The sequence below is a fragment of the Triturus cristatus genome, chromosome 6 (genome assembly GCF_964204655.1).
Source record: "Triturus cristatus chromosome 6, aTriCri1.1, whole genome shotgun sequence".
In the NCBI taxonomy this organism is placed as follows: domain Eukaryota; kingdom Metazoa; phylum Chordata; class Amphibia; order Caudata; family Salamandridae; genus Triturus; species Triturus cristatus.
The window spans coordinates 1,671,479,157-1,671,495,528 of NC_140589.1; positions in this window are offsets into that span (position 1 = coordinate 1,671,479,157).

Sequence of the window (16,372 nt, forward strand, 5' to 3'; positions counted from 1 at the left end):
CGACTGGGTGTCGACACTGGGCAATCACACGTGGCATTGCAGGGAAATGTGAGTTGTTAATGTACAAGTACAAACACACATCCGTGATGTTGTCAAAATGTCCACTGTCCCACAGCAAATGGGCAGCCCCTCCGAAACAGCCACGATGTACACAGTTATGCAGTCTTTCTGTAAACATGTACAATGTGACAACACACATGTGAACACATTGTTAAACTGCATCCCCCTTCACATTGCAGAGGGACAATCAACACCTCCTGCAGAGCAGCCTGACCCTCTCTTCTATAATGATGAAGAGGACCACCACAGCTTCGACCCTGACGCCCTCCAAGAGTTCATTGACAGACTCCACAGCCCACCTCCAGGAGCAGGCCAGCCCAGATTCAACGAGGACACCCCACCCCCTGCACAGACGACACAGCAGACAGCACCCACCACCATGGCTGCCTCCCAGGACCCCCACGAAGAACACATGGCCTTCCAATGCCGTGTGTTGGGAGGCCAGGAGCAGCTGGCTGAACAGGTGCGGGTGGGCTTCGACCACATGGCAGACAAACTAGATGCCATACGTGGGTGTCAAAGTCCCATCAGGGACCTCTCACAGTCCCTAACAGACACCCACAGTCCGCTCCATGCACTCCAACGAACCATGGCTGACATCGCCAGAGTCCTGACTCTGAGACGAGAATGACTGTCTAGTCAGAGTGGCTCCAGCGAGCTCGCCCGGGAGTTAGGACTCATGCGGAGGCTCATGGAGAACATGGAGTGGGCCAATGCGAAACGAGCGGCTGTCACGGCTGCACACCAGCGAGAGGTAGCTGGGTTCCACAATGACCTCAAAACCTTCCTCATGGCATTGTTGCCACAAGGCCTTCGGCTGATGCATGCTGCTGCTACCACCACATTCACATCTCCACCCCCTGAAGTGTCAGTGCCACACAGTGTGGCAGACATTCCACCTCCGGCCCCTGAGGTGTCACTGCCACAAAGTGCTGGAGAAAGGCCAGCACCACCCACACGTGAGGCACATGAAACAGCAGAGGAAGAAGATGCGGATGAAACTGCCTTACTGGTACGGAGAAAACTATAGCATTCACCTCCGCCACATGGCCGGGGTCAGCTTGGTTCTGCCCTTTGCATCATCACCTTCCACTGTCCCCCAATACACTCTGCGACACTCCCCTTGGACCTCACAGTGGACTGCCATATTCTGATTGATCGCCAATGACACAGCTATCAGACTGCGGACTGAACTCTTCCTCTTCCTTTGGACTTGGCATTCCCTGAAGGACTCTGGCTGGCCATCCACGGGCCAACATTTTAAAGTGGGGTTTGCATGACCCTGTAGTGCTCCAGATGCAACACTCCACTGAATGTGCACTAAATGTTCCAAATTACACAGATGTGTTGTGTCTATGGTATTTCAAGTGTGGTAGTATGGATGAATGTAGGGTCAGTGAATTCCTCTTACGTCCATGTGGCTCATGTTGTTGTACTTGGGTCACAGGGTGACACATTGCCGAATGTTGTCCGTGTGACGCCGACGCAACAACAGCGACACACACATTTGTTACTTCCTTGTCTAGCCCGGTACGGAACAACGCCCAGAGCCCCGGGGTCATTGTTCAAACCCTTACGCTGGACTGGCATACGCCAGGCCAGCCCACTCCGCTTACGCTCACAGGTGGGGGGGGGCAACACTACATGTCCCAGGTCTTCCCTGTAGGGATCTGCTGCTCACAGGTCTAGTTGTCAGCATGCCACAGCCACTCCCTCACGGCTGGTGTACACCCACACCACACCCATCCAAAACATCCGTCACAGCACTCTGCCAATAAAAAGGGCCAGGCGCACATGCTCTATGCCATTTCCAACCTCTCTCGGGGTGTATCCATGTGGTGTGCATGTAGGCATGGGGTTACAATCCAAAACAAAAGAGGGTCCCTGAATCATAGCATGTAAGGATAGGAAAGCAGGGTACAATAGAACAACAACATTGAACCTCTCCTTAACATATAATTATTAAACGGGTGATACCTCAACCATCAAAAGTACATTGTCCCACAAGACAGAGATTCATATGTTTCTTTATTTTTTTATTTATCAAAAATATTTGTATATGTTCCTTTTTTCCAAGTGTAATACATCTGCTTAATTAAATATAAGAGCCCAAAAAAACAAGTTCCATGTAGGCATGGGGGCCTAGGGGCCTGCGACATCACATTCCGCAGGCCTGGAGGTGACATGATGGTGTCCACACCACGATACCCAATCATAGAGGGTCCATGACTTGTGGGGCACAGACTTGGTGGCACCGGATACACTGCGGCTGGCACAGGCACAACGCCACGGGACAGTGACTTTCGGTGCACTGAGGTAGGGGCACCGTAAGTGCTGAGCGGGTGTGCAGCCTGCGATGATGCCCCGTCCCGGCAGTCTGGACTGCTCAGGTTTTGTGTGCCCTGCTGGACCGCGGTGTAGGCCTGAGCCAGTGGATAGCGGGGCCTACCGCTACGTGCGTGGCCTCGCGGGTCACAGAGTTAGTGGCACCTCAAGGGCTAAGCAGGTGTGCAGCCTGCGATGAGGCCGGGTGCACTGGTATGTCCTCTGCCATGGCGAAATCAACACCCAGCACCAAAAGTGAGACCTGGTGGCCTGCGGAGCGGGGCTGCATGATGTGGAGGGTGCCATGTCTGCGGGCCCTGGGCTTGTGGCTTGCAGCGGCACGTGGTGGGCCCTCATTGCTACACGCCAAGGGCGGAAGGTGAGCAGTGATGCCTGGGTGCGCAGGGGTGGGCATGCACCTCTGAGCAGCGGGATGGGCTGGTGTGCATCTGCCTGCGTGCGCAGGGGTGGGCATGCACCGCTGGGCAGTGAAAGTGGCTGGGATGCATCTGCCTGAGTGCGCAGGGGCGGGCATGCACCGCTGGGTGGCGGGAGAGGCTGGGGAGCATCTGCCTGGGTGCGCAGGGGCGGGCAAGCACCGCTGTGCAGCAGGAGGGGCTGGGGTGCAGCTGCCTGGGTGCGCAGGAGTTGGCATGCACTGCTGGGCAGCGGGAGGGGCTGGGGTGCAGCTGCCAGGGTGTACAGGGGCGGACAGGCAATGATGTTGTGTGCAATTGTATGTACTGTGCCATTCATGTATATGGACTCTGTTACAGATGACGGGTCTGTCTCAGATGTGGGACCTGGTGAACTGCACTACATACCAGCACGTGGTTGGAGACACACCGGTGCCAGCAGGTGAGCAGTGTGGTCTGGGTGCGCAGTGTCGGCACTCTCTCTCCCTGTCTCTCTCTTCTTTCCTCTATCTCTCTCAGCCCCTCTCTGTCCGTCTGTCTCTCGCTCCCCCTGTCTGTCCATCTATCTCTCTCTCCCCCTCTCTGTCCGTCTATCTCTCTCTCTCCCTCTCTGTCCTATCTCTCTCTCCCGCTCTCTGTCCGTCTATCTCTCTCTCTCTCCCTCTCTATCTCTCTCTCTCCTTCACTCTCTTTCTGTCCCTTGATGTGCGCAGGACACACCTTCTCATCATGATTTTTGTCTTGCAGGCTGTGACCTACGGATTGTCCCGAGGGGAGCCGCCATGTGTCTTCATTTCTGTTCTGTGTTTATTTTAATACATTTTCATTTGTTACTTCGAAAGTGAATGTGTGATGCTCATTTTTGTGAGGACACATGCATGTCAATAATTAAACAACAAAAGAGTGTGTAGGTACAAAGAAAAGTAAATATATACAAAGAAATAAATATATACAAAAAAGTATCTATGTGTAGTAATGTGCCGATGACAAATCAATCAAGTGTAGATAAAGAACCCTCACTCACCAACCTGGTTGGTGAAATGCTTACATGCTACACATAGATACTTTTTTGTATATATGTATTTCTTTGTATATATTTACTTTTCTTTTTACCTACACACTCTTTTGTTGTTTAATTATTGTCTAGGGGGACTAAGAGTGTGCCTCTACCCTCTCTCTCTGGTTGTTTTTCGCGACACACGCATGTCACCAGATGTGATTGTGCAACATCATGCTGAATATTTGGTACATGATTCCGTGTAGTTGATGTGGCATGTCTTTGGCCAGGGGGGTTGGTGGCGGTGGGTGTTGCGGCCCTCTTGGGTATCCGAGCTGCATGATGAGTGGCTTCATGGCACCTGTTGCCCTTCAGGTGTGGCTCTGGGCTGGGCTTCCTTTTCTAGTGCAGGCTGTGGTCCGACTTTACACCAGGTCAGAGCAGGTGTTAGTTTCCTGCTCTTAACTCGCCTTATTGCATGTTTTGTGGTCGTATCGCCAATCTGGCTGGTTGTGGAGAATGTTGCGGAGTGGTGTTTTCACGACCTTTGGCGCGGGAACGCCTACTCTGCATCTCATTAGCGATAGTTGCGAGGGTCATCTGTGGCGATGTTTTTTGCGTCAGCTATCGCAGGTAAACTGGTGCTATGGGCTGTTAGTACCAGCTTGTGAATGGAGTGATACATTTATCACGACTTTGGCTGTGATAAAGTGCCGTCAACTCGCGATAGCTCCTTGAGAATATGTTATGTTATGTTATGTTAGGGGCATTTGTAGTGCGCACAGCTGCCCCAGCTAAGGGGCGTCCTGGCGCATGACAAGATAAACATAGCCGCACCTAACAGAACAGAGTGAGTGATAAACAGGGAGCACAAAGGGGAAACAATTAAAATAGCACAGTCTTTAAAGCTTTGCGAAATAAAAAGAGGTCGTCCAAAAGGCGAATCTCCAGCGGAAGAGAATTCCACAGACTAGCTGCTTTCACCCGAAAAGACCGACCTCCCATTCGACTCAACTTGAATCTCGGGACCACCGTGAGCGCTTGGTCCGCCGATCTCAGAGCGCGAGAAGGTACATAAAAGGACAGAAGATTCCAGAGGGTCCAATATGCCCTTATAAGTCTTTCTAAAACACTCAAGTCCTGTCTAGCGCGCGCTTCTCCTTCCTGTTTGTGCTACTGAATGACAGGTGCTGGATTAGAAGTTTTCTTTTGCTTAAATATGTTTCAATGTCGTAGAACTCCAAATGCCCGTATGTCTTTGTCTTTGTGTTACAGCTCACTATGGAGACGTTTCAATTAGCTCAGTACTCAGGGTTTGTTTCAGCCTGATCCAGTGAGTGAAATCTGGAATTGTGGACACTTCAAATTCTGAGATCAAAATCCCAGTTGCTTACAGTTACGTTTTTTTCCTGGTTGTTAGGGTCTTGTTTCTTTACGTTGGTTTTTCTACAGCATCATTTCACCGGCTGGCAATAAACATGCGTTTTCAATGCAATAGGTCTCGCATTACTTGAAATGTAATGTTGTCCGTTGTCTTTTATGTTTAATGTGCTCACATCGATTCAATTGTTCTGATATGTTAGGGTTTTTTTCTGTGCCTCTTTCAAACATAGAATATGAGGTTGAAGTGCAGCTTCTCCTAATTGACCTTAGTTGAGGCAACTGGTCCTTTTGTATAATGCAAGTACTGCCTAGAATTACAGTATGAGTCAATACGTGTGCAGTGGAGGTAGCAGAGTACAGGCAAGTATTTAGAGGATAGATAAATATGTTTTGCCCAATCAAATTAAGAATCAGGCAAACATTGGTAGTTCGTATTTTCTCTACAACATGCTAAATTGTATCTATAATCTTAGTTAAATGTTATCAAGAGATAAATATAAAAATATTCTCCATCAGGTTTTTTTGCCCTGGAAGGTGCCGATCACAAGTTGTGCAGTGTGGGGTGGAATATTTACCACACAGAGTAAATACTATTGCCCAGGGGTGAGGTAGTTACCAGGTATGGTAACTGCTGCCTGCTCCGATATGTTAATCTGGCAATGGGGCAAAACATAAAGGATCAGTTTTGGAAATACCAGATTCAGAACGGTTAACCTTTTGTTTGTTCCCACACCTCCCCATAAATCTTGTTTAAGAGGGTTGTTCAGTTGTACATAATGTTTTATTGGTTATATATACAAAGTAACAAAATTGCTTATAACAATTCTTTAGTATATCTTCTCAACATGCTGCAAAGCAGCCACGCTGCTCTACAACAGCGCTTAAATACATTGGCTAAGCCAATAGCTCGGGATAAAAACTTATAAGGTGGCAAAGCCAATAGCTCTGACTAAACACTTATAAGGTCCTTAAGGTGAGACCTATTGGCTATGCCAATACCTGTTGTGATTTGGTGTAAATGCATTCAGTAGTTTTTGAAAAAAAAAGGATCAGTTATATATGTGTATCTGGATGGTTGGGTTCAAGGGACTCTCACGAGTGTCCCTCAATTCCAATTTAGTGCTCTGATTGGCCTAGGGGGCTTTTTTACCTTGGGCCATCTTGCTCCTGCAGAAGCGATCTCTGATTGGCTGGCTGCAACATAAAGCAAAATGCTGCAGGCAGACATTACAGGACTCTAAGACTAAGTCCCTGTGCGGAGTTTGTTAATAAGAAAGGTATAAGGGGGAAGGGTAGGGAAAACCGTCCACCCTAGCCCTCATGGTCGACTCCCAGAAGGACCCCACTGGGGCCAAAATAAAAATGTTTTTATAGCAGCGATCCCGTGGGACTCCTGTTGGACTGCGGCATAACAAAAAAGGAAAACGCTAGCCGCCGTTCCTCTTTATTCTGATTAGTAGTCCCCTGGTTGGGCCAGGGCCTGGGTGTCTTCATCTTTTTTATATTTGTAGAGGGATATATGAGTGGGACCTCCTTCCCCGAGCCTTATCGGACCCTGGAACCCCATCCCCCTGGGCTGAATGGTAAATGTAGGAGAGGGGGCATGGTTCCTCCTCCCTGAACCAGTTAAGCCCATGGGGACCTCATCTTCCGGAGCCAATATTTAAATAAAAAGGGGAGAGGCACACCCCCTACCTTGCCGAGCCTGTTAAGGTGCCTAGAACCCCATCTCAATGGACCAGCTCAATGACTGTGTCCTGGTGGTGGGCTGTGCACAGGAGCACGGGAAGGAAAGGAAAGGAATGTCTGCTCCCACCCAGCAGAAGCTTTAAAATGGTCCCACTGGGCAGGAGCAGAAATATGTTTCCTTGCCTGTGCTTTTTTCGGACAGGGAATCTCAGATTGTGAAAAATGACTTGCTATAATGGTGTGTGCTGTGGATGCCCCAATTGGGCACGGGCGCACTCATGTAAGGCCCCTTGGGATGGGGTACCTGGGGCCACTATTGGCATGGGAAGGGGGACTGAACACCCCCTCCCCTTAAAAAAGGAACGGACATTGGGGATGGGCACACTTGACCCGTCGTGGCTCGGGGAGCGGGCAGCATGCTTCTTCCCCTTTAGATGTATGTTCCGGCCCTGGGGGGATGCTGGCCCTTAAGGCTCGGGTAGGGGGGCCGCTTAGCCCCCTCCCCTTTAAAAGTATGTTTTGGCCTGGGGGATTGGATCCTGGAGACCACTGTTGGCTTGGGATTGCTGCACACTCCCACCCCTTGAAAAAAGACCCCAGGACCCTGCAGGGTCAGGGAAGAAGGCTCCGCGCCCACCACCCCTTAAATAACAAAACCGTCAGCATCAATTTTAACTTGCCCTGCTACCATGCATCATTTTCTCATAATTGCTGTCATTTGAAATGTAATGAGTGTTGCCATGAATGCTATGATTTAATGTAGTCTGAGTGAGGTACCATGAAAGCCTATAAGCTGTGGATGGAGACAGGAGCGGCCCGTGCAGGTAAGAGTGGTAAGGCGGAGTGGGGAGAGAGTTGACAGACCACGGTGAGGGAGAAAAACAGAAAACCACTTATCTTCCACTCAGCGATGCGGCGATGTAGTTTAGCTAACGAGCTCACAAGACTGTACGGAAGTGCACCAGTCATAGAAAGTTTTGGGAGAACGTAAATTAAAACTTTAAATTATAACTAAAGCTTTTTAATTTCTAGGGTTAGGTACAAGGTTTGCTTGTGATGTACTCAGGCTGTGTTTGGCTCCGACTCCAAAAGCACTTGATAAGTGCTTTAAATGAAACTATTCAAATAAAATTAAAATAAAGTTTGACTTAGAGAACAGTCGATTAAGATAAGGCGAGCTGGAAACCCAGAAAATCATTGATGCCAAACCCTAAACAGAAGATCCCACAAAGTACAATCTGTCGCTTTAATCCACAAAAAGAATAAATATTGAGCTCCTTTGAAACATTTTCTTCAATAAGGGAAATGAAAAGCATCTAAAAAACTGCCACTGAGATTGTTAAATGTAATTCTCTTTTTTCCACGGATGTTTTACAAATATGCAAATATCTGAGTTGCATTTGCTAAAGTAGTATGAGTGAACTTTCCAGATCAATAAAAATATTAACTCATAATCACTTTTAAATAAGAGAAGTACATTTTGTTAACTAATCTCTTGGCAGAGTGTTTCGATTTGGATGGAAACTCAGATTGTATTAAGACCCTCACATCTGTGTCCAACCAGCTCGCAACGGGTCCAGATGATAACATTCATCAGTGTCTCCAGAGTCTTCTCGCACATGGGCAGTGCTTCTTTGAAGCGGGGTTTCATCATCTTTTTTCATGATCAGTGCGTCATGGTTGACTACTTGGCGATTGCAACATTAATTATTTACTATCATCCATAGTTCATATGGAGCTCTTTTGATTTTCGAAACCCTCATACATACTATGCAACATCATGTAATTAAAACAGAATACAAAGACCACATACTTTAAAAAACGCTGCTTTCTCACCTTTGAAGTCCTGCCTTTCTCCCATTACTGTAATCATTATATGAGAGGAAAAGATACGTCATTTCATTATATTGTTCATTGAAAATGTAAGCCTGCTTGACCTAGCAGTGGTTTAGCTCACGGGTGCATGCGCACACACACACACACACACACACACACACACACACTCACACATGCAGGCATACATGCACCTCCCCCTCCCCCCCCCCCACACACACACCCTGGTGTGAAGATCCCAACTATTGGCCTCCATGTATTTCATGTATTTTCCTCTTTCCCTTCCTCATGGTGGGGCAGGAGAGTGGGCGAGGGGAGAGACAGGCGAAAAAAATAAATAATAATTTACTTACCTGCCAGTCACTGCCTCTCCTCCGTCCTCTTCTGACTCCCGGCATCACATAGGCTGCCAGACTCCCGGAAGCCAATCACAACCCTGCTTCATGCTGGTAATGTTATTACCAGCATGACAGGAGCGTCGTGATTGGTCTGAGCGGCCTTGTTGGCCGCTCAGACGGTGCCTGGGTGCCTGGGACTGTTCTCCACCTGGCTGTGTAGAACAGCCGGGTGGAGAAATGCTAAGAGTGCATGCCGGTTTGGCTGTCCTAAGATGGCTGGCCAAACCGACATGCGCACTTTTGGTGCCCACCACTCCCCTTCCCTGTTCTCCACGACAGCCCAGCCCCGCCCCACCCTAGACCAGCTCATATCGCAAAGGAAGGAAGAAGCTTTTGTTAAGTTAAATAATACAGAGTCAGTACAGAAAAATAAAATGATAATGATATTGTTCTATTGTCATTTTATTTTTCCTTTCTCAGAGAGCAGTGGGGCAACGCTCCTCTGCCTTAACGGAGGAGCTGCGGCAGGCCAAATGTAGATTTTCCAATCAAAGTGGGGCATACCTTATAAAACAGCAGATTGAATCGGGCCAAGAATGAGTGATTGCAGCTGCAGTGACACTGAGGGGCTCCCAGAAAACATTGACTGAGGGGCCGCACACAGAAGTTGACTCTCCTACAAGATCAAAGAGCACTTGTGATTCCGACACTGATGCGACATTGCCCAAAGTTACTCCCAGCACGCAGACAATATAAGGTCATGTTATTGGTCTCAACCAACAACTTTCTTGTACATCGATTTCGAAAGCAAAGCACGGATTGGCCAATAGCCTTTTAAATAATGTAATGTGAATGTGGGGGGCGGGTGGGGGTGGATCGTCCACTGAGTGGCATTTTTCCTTGCCTCCATTGCACTTCCCAGAGAGGCCTGTATAGGCTGCCCTGAAGGTGCAGTTACAGATAAAGTTACTACTGATATCAATCGGGTGATTTGTTGTTACAGTCTTGGGAGTGTGATGATGGGGATGTGTGAAGTTGTTGATAATGTTTACTTTTTGTTTTAAGTCACAAGTTTATGCTGAAGACGGGATGACTGGAATGATAGTCGGAGTTGATTGTCTGGTGGGGGGATTGTCAAATAATATTCTTCATACATCAACAGATAATGCCATTGTTGACACGACTAGGAGGCTATGGTAAAATGGTCACATGGAACATTGCTGGTCTTAACTCCCCTAGAAAAGGCTACAAGGAGCACGCATGTATTAGGAGAAGGGGGGCCCAAATTGCAGTTTTACATGACACACCTCACACTCAGTGAAGGGTGGGGTCTACAAAGGAGATGGCAGGGTCAGCTAGATTTTACAGCTTTTTCAGCATGGGCATGCCGTGTCCTGATTTGGATTAAGCCAGGTACACCCTTCAAGGCTTTAACAGAAGTAATTGACCCAGAAGGGAGATATTTTGTAGTGACGAGAAGGTTGGTGGGTAAAGATATTGCAATCATTAATAATTATGTTCGAAATACAGACCAACCCAGGTTCTTGGAGAACATGCCCACTCATTTGACTTCAGCTAATAGTTTCCTTTGGGTGACTGGAGGGGATTTAAGTTGGATCACAGATGTGGATTTAGACAGGTCCCACCCTCCCCTTCCTATGTCTAGCACATGTGAAGTGGCAAAGGCCTTTAGTGATTGGATGGTGCATTGGGGAATAGTAGACAGTTGGAGTGCAAATAACATTAAGGGCACAGAATACTCCTATTACTCCAGCATGCATGATTTATAGGTATGGCCAGACACATTTCTTTGCTGCCCTGAAATGCAAAGATGACATGTTCTGAATACTTGACTAGGGTCATAGTCCTTTGATTATGACATTACGGTGAAACACGACCAAGATGACTACACTCACATAAAAACCTAATACAGAAAAAAAGAAAGAATTTAAAGCTGCCTTGGGGAAATCAATCATTAAATACTTTGAGCACAATGTGGGCATGATATCCTTTGTTGTGGTGGACTGGGAGGCTTTCCTCACACTCTATGCCCTGCAAGCTGATACTTTGTGAAACTGCTAGAGGTCCCCTCGCGACTCCTGTGCCTTTGCCCTGTGGGTCCATTTGAGGGACAACATTGATTTTCTTGGGCTCCCCTGGTTGCTCAAGGCCTGCCCTGAATCCCCTTGCTGTGGTGAGTCTTCTGGTCCTTGCTGGGCCAGACAGTGACCTTCTTCGACATTCTTCTTGGCTTGCCGTTGCCAAGGCTTGTTGGTGCTCCCTCCAGACACCTCAGCACTTTACATCCTTTGTGGGACAGCTTTTATCCAGCTCCTGGTTGTGTTCAACATCTCCTGGTCCCCGTGGCTTCAGAGTCAAGGTCTCCTTCTTCGCACCTGAAGCACCCGACATCCGTGGGCATTCATCTACCGAGCCCCCTGGTCACTCCTGAGTGACCCAGACTCTGTCCCCTCTGCTTTCAGGTTCCTTCCTTCAGGAATCCACCTGTGGGTTTACCAGGATACGTTTCTTCTTTCCAGCAGTGGCATTTCTTTGAAGACTCCCATTGAGAACGATGGCGGTTTCAGACGCCACATCAACCCTATGCACCCGGCTTCCTTGGGATATGTAACTCTGGTACTTCAGTATCCACGGATGAGGTGGCTTTCCATCCTTATATGTTCCAAAGGGTTTCCTCGTAATCCTTTGGGAAAAGTCCTTAAACACTAAAACTGCAACCGCCACTCTCCCATTGAATTGTACATTGCACGCAGTCGTGTTCTCACACTGCACCCATCCTCCATGCAGGGGCATAACGCAGGCCCCCACAGCCCCCACAGTGCGGGGGCACCAAGCTCCAGGGGCCCCCTCAGCACAGCACTCTGGCGGCAGAGCTCCTGATTTAGCCCAGAGGGGCCCCTCCAGGTGCCTCGCAGGGAGGCCTCCTCAAGTTTTGTTACGCAAGTGCCTCCGTGGAGTCCCTACTTACTCACCTTGGGTGGTTCCTTGGGGTCCAAGCGATTCTACAACCTCTTGACACTGTCTTGACTCAAGTCATGGTTCTTATACCAAAATTTTAGTATATGGTTTGGTCTCCCCCTGGATCCCACTGTGTACTAGTGCTACTTAATTTTGTTTCTGTGCTATAGTATTGTGTGCTTTATGTTTTTCTACATGTAGCAGATACTGTGAGGTATTTAAGGTGTTATAAAAATAAATATAATTCTTATAACTACTGTGTGGTGCTCCTTTTATTTAACCAATACAATAAGATTGCATTCTGGTGAAACAAGCTGCTTAACATTCATTCAAGACTAAGCCTGAAGGCTGCTCTCCACAGCTACCACTTGGATAGCTTTCTACGGTTATCTTTGACCTCTTAAATCACCATAAGGGTTGTTTGGACTGGTGCAAGGTGCCTACTTTAATTAGTGGACTGCATGTACCAGGTCAACTCCTCACATTGGTGTGCAGTGGTTAGGATTCAAGCCTGCATTGTTTTGCCAGATAAATCTTTGTATTGATTAACTGCAAACCGCGAAGTACTAGGTACATATAATACTAGCTTAAATAAGTAAGTTCTATTGAACTTGGGGTTGGGTACGTTAAGGGTCTAGCACACCCTTTCTTCAACCTAAGAGAGTTTAGTTTCCCACTAGGTTAGGTAGGTGCACACCACACTTAGTATGTCTACTAAAGGAGAAGCCACCAGTGGCTCTCTGCCCTCTACATACAGTGAGCTTTCACTCCATGAATTGAAAGCCCTGGGTGCCTCTATAAAGTTGAAGACAGTGCCAACACTCAACATCTCATTGAGTTGTTACTGTTATATGACCTTAGGAAGACCCCTGGTTCAGATGAACAGGAAAGAGTGTGTAGGACAGGGAATGAAAAAAGGTCAGGAGGTGAAACCTTTTATGACCTAGACTCAAACCCTGGCCAGGAGGACCAAGATGGGTCCCAACTGGACAACTCAGATCTTCAGGGAGATGCTGAAGAAGGCCCCCTGTTCACCCCTTCTGGAAGAGTGCAGAGTTTACCAAGGTGATATTAATCTCCCTCTACAGAATCACATCACTCAGGACAGTCTGTAGGGACCTCTGTATCTAGCAAGAGGGACAACTCTGAAGACAGTGAGTACCAATTTCTTGAGCTTGAAAAAGCTAAGCTTAGACTCAGGCAAGAGCAATTGGCCCTTGATAAAGAGTTCCTAGAAGTCCAGATGGCTAGAAAAAAATTGGGACTAGAGTCCCATAGTGGTAGCAACAGTGTCCCCGGAGTTAAGGAACATTCTTTTGACAATAGAAACCTGAGCAAGATTGTCCCTCCCTACCATGTTGGGGATGACAGCCATAAATGGGTTACTGCTTTAGAGAAGGCCTGTAAAGTTCAGAAGGGTCCTTCAAGAGCAGTGGGCAGCTATCGTGTGGCTCTCCTTTGCTGACAAAGGTAGAGATAAGCTCCTCACTGTTAGAGAAGAGGATACTGACAATTACTCAGTGCTGAAGAGTGCTCTCATTGATGGGCTTGGCTTAACCACTGAACAGTATAGGATTAAGTTCAGAGACACCCTGAAGGCACAGAATCAGGACTGGGTAGACTTTGTGGATAGTTCCATTAAGGCTCTGGAAGGCTGGTTGCTTGGCAGCAAAGTGAATGATTTCAAGGGATTGTACAATTTGATTTTGAGGGAGCAGAACTTTTGGGGGGGGCAAGATGGCGTCCGAGCAGGACGTGTGAGTGAGGAGCTCCGGTGCTGTTCCCCCATCTGACGGATGCACAGCCGAGAGGGCACTGAGATCAAGTCGAGGAGAAGCCGGGGAGAAGTAGCGATAAAAGAAAAAGATAAATTTCATATATAGACTTAACTCAAGGTGCTCTGGCGGTACAAGTGATTTCTGGATTGGCAGTCGGCAGGTCAGCGGGAGCGCCGAGGTGAAAAAGCTACAGCTGGAAATGCTTTAGCGTGCTCAGCGTGTTCAACGTTCCAGCGTTTGAGCACTGCAGTTGTGATTATTGGTGGCGGTGGCAGAACTGCAGCATCGTTGAAGGGAGCGCTACGGGAAGGGGAGGCTTCGATGGCTCGAAGAGGAGCAGCAAAACTCCCGGAGGACTCCCGGTAAGAAGCAGATAAAGCGCTGATGTGGACAAGACTGCTGCTTGACAAACCACTTTAATTGCTGTGGCAAGCTGCCACATTGTTTCGTCCTAGTCCGTCTTAACCGCCTTAACCGCCTGAACTTTAATTTGGATGCAACAGTTGCAATCGTAACATTGGGCCGTTACATTGATTCACCCTATTCGTCCTAACTGCCTGAGATTTCCAGCCTCGTCCTAATCGCCTAAGACTTTCAGTTTGGTGGGACAGTTGTGGCTGCTGCTGCGAAGACCGTGGCAGTGAGTGTGACCGGTGGCTATAGTGAGACAGGCTGCCCGAGTGGAAAGAAAACTTTTGTTGATATTACTGGGCAAGCGAAAACCATCTATATTTGGCCAATGGTAGCAGTAATAACGGCTTAAGGGAGCTTTTAGACTGGTCCACTGCATTTCTTTTCATCAGAAAACTTTAAGACACTGTTATAAAAAAGGGTTTTTGTGTGTTTTTTTCTCTCTCTGTATATTCGATGTCATGCCTCCAAAAACTGGTTGTGGTGGTAACACCAAGTGAATTAGTGATGCAGTGAGTAGGGCTGCCCTCTCAGCTTGCAGCACAAAAGATGGGGTAGATGAAGCTTGTGTAGAGACTGTCACGCAAGAGTTGAGTAAAAGGAAGATATCGCAGACACCGCAGATACCCCAAACATTTCTGCCAAAAAAACCAACAAACTGTGGTGTCTACTCGGAGCCTGGCAAAGGAAATAAATGATGACGAGGAAACATCTATGGGGCAGCATTCCGAGGGAGCACAGCGGAAGGAGCATCATAATGATTTTATAAATCAAAAGGGTATAGACCAGGAGGCATTACCTGCGTTTGTGGATACAGGGGGACTCTGAATCGGATTAAATCTGCAGCGACACTAACAGGGCAGCAAGAGGAGACTACTATGTCGGCGTAATAGCTGATTTCGGTTTCAAAAGCGTTAACAGGGAGAATGACTCAGGGGAAGGCAATTTTTTTTCTATGTCGGATCATTCATCCGATGACGATGTGGATGAAGAATCAGGCTTGAAATCTTTTTTTTGGGAGAGATCCGGGATTAGTTCTGGGAGTGAGCTTAATACTTCAAATCCGGATGAAGATAATCCTGAAACCACCATGGTATATAAGCAAAGGGCTTACAAGGAGGGTGAAGTAGCTGTTCAGGCTGCCATGATGGGCGGCCTTTCTAATTCTACTGCATCTGAACCAGCCCCAGAAACGATAAAGGGTGGTGAAGGAGCTGAACAATCTCAAGCATCAAATCAGGGTGGGGAGATTTCATTGGAGTCAATTTATCAATGCATTACAGAACATCGGGCCAAGACTCGTATGGAAAGCGCTAAAACACATGTAGCCTGTCGAAAACTACAGAACACGGTCAGGCGGATAGTGAAATCATGTATTGAGTTTACGGAATGTCTGAACGAGGCGGAAGCAAGAATTTCCACATTAGAAGACGATATGGCGAGACAAAAGACAATGGTGGACACTTTGCAGCAATATAAAGAAGATGTGCAAGCCAAACTTGTGGGTTTGGAAAACCGTATTCGGAGGAACAACTTGCAGATTTTAGGAATTCCTGAGGGCATTGAGGGACAAGATATTCGGAAATTTGTTGTGGAACTATTTATTGAAGCCTTCCCATATTTAAAAGATTGGAATTGGTCCAATGAAGTACAGAGGGCGCCTGGGTTCCCATTTAAACAGCGGACAACAAAATTTGGTAATAAGGTCATTCGACCGAGAGTAATTTTCTGGCACACCAGGCGATATATGACCTGGCTCAGCCTGATAAAATGAGGGCTGCGAAGGGAACTCAATTTTTTGTGCGACCGGACTTTTGTCACCAAACTGTGGAAAAAGGTGGCAATTACGTCAGTTGATAACTCCCTTTCAGGGGAAGGGAGCGCAAGTGTTTTTGTTAAATCCTGCCACCCTGAAAGTGATTTTTAAAGGCCAAACACGATTCTTTACTTTAGAGACGACAGTGAAGGAATATTTGGCCTCGATATAAATGCTTAATTTTGTTCCTATGCTTATTATTGCCTTTTAAGCCATGTATAATGGCGCAGAACTCTATAGCTGGTACAATCTGGCGGTGTCAGTATTATGCTTTGGATTATCTGTATGGTTGTTGATTCAGAACATGGTAGTGAGGGAGGAATCCATGTAATATGTTTAATTTGGTT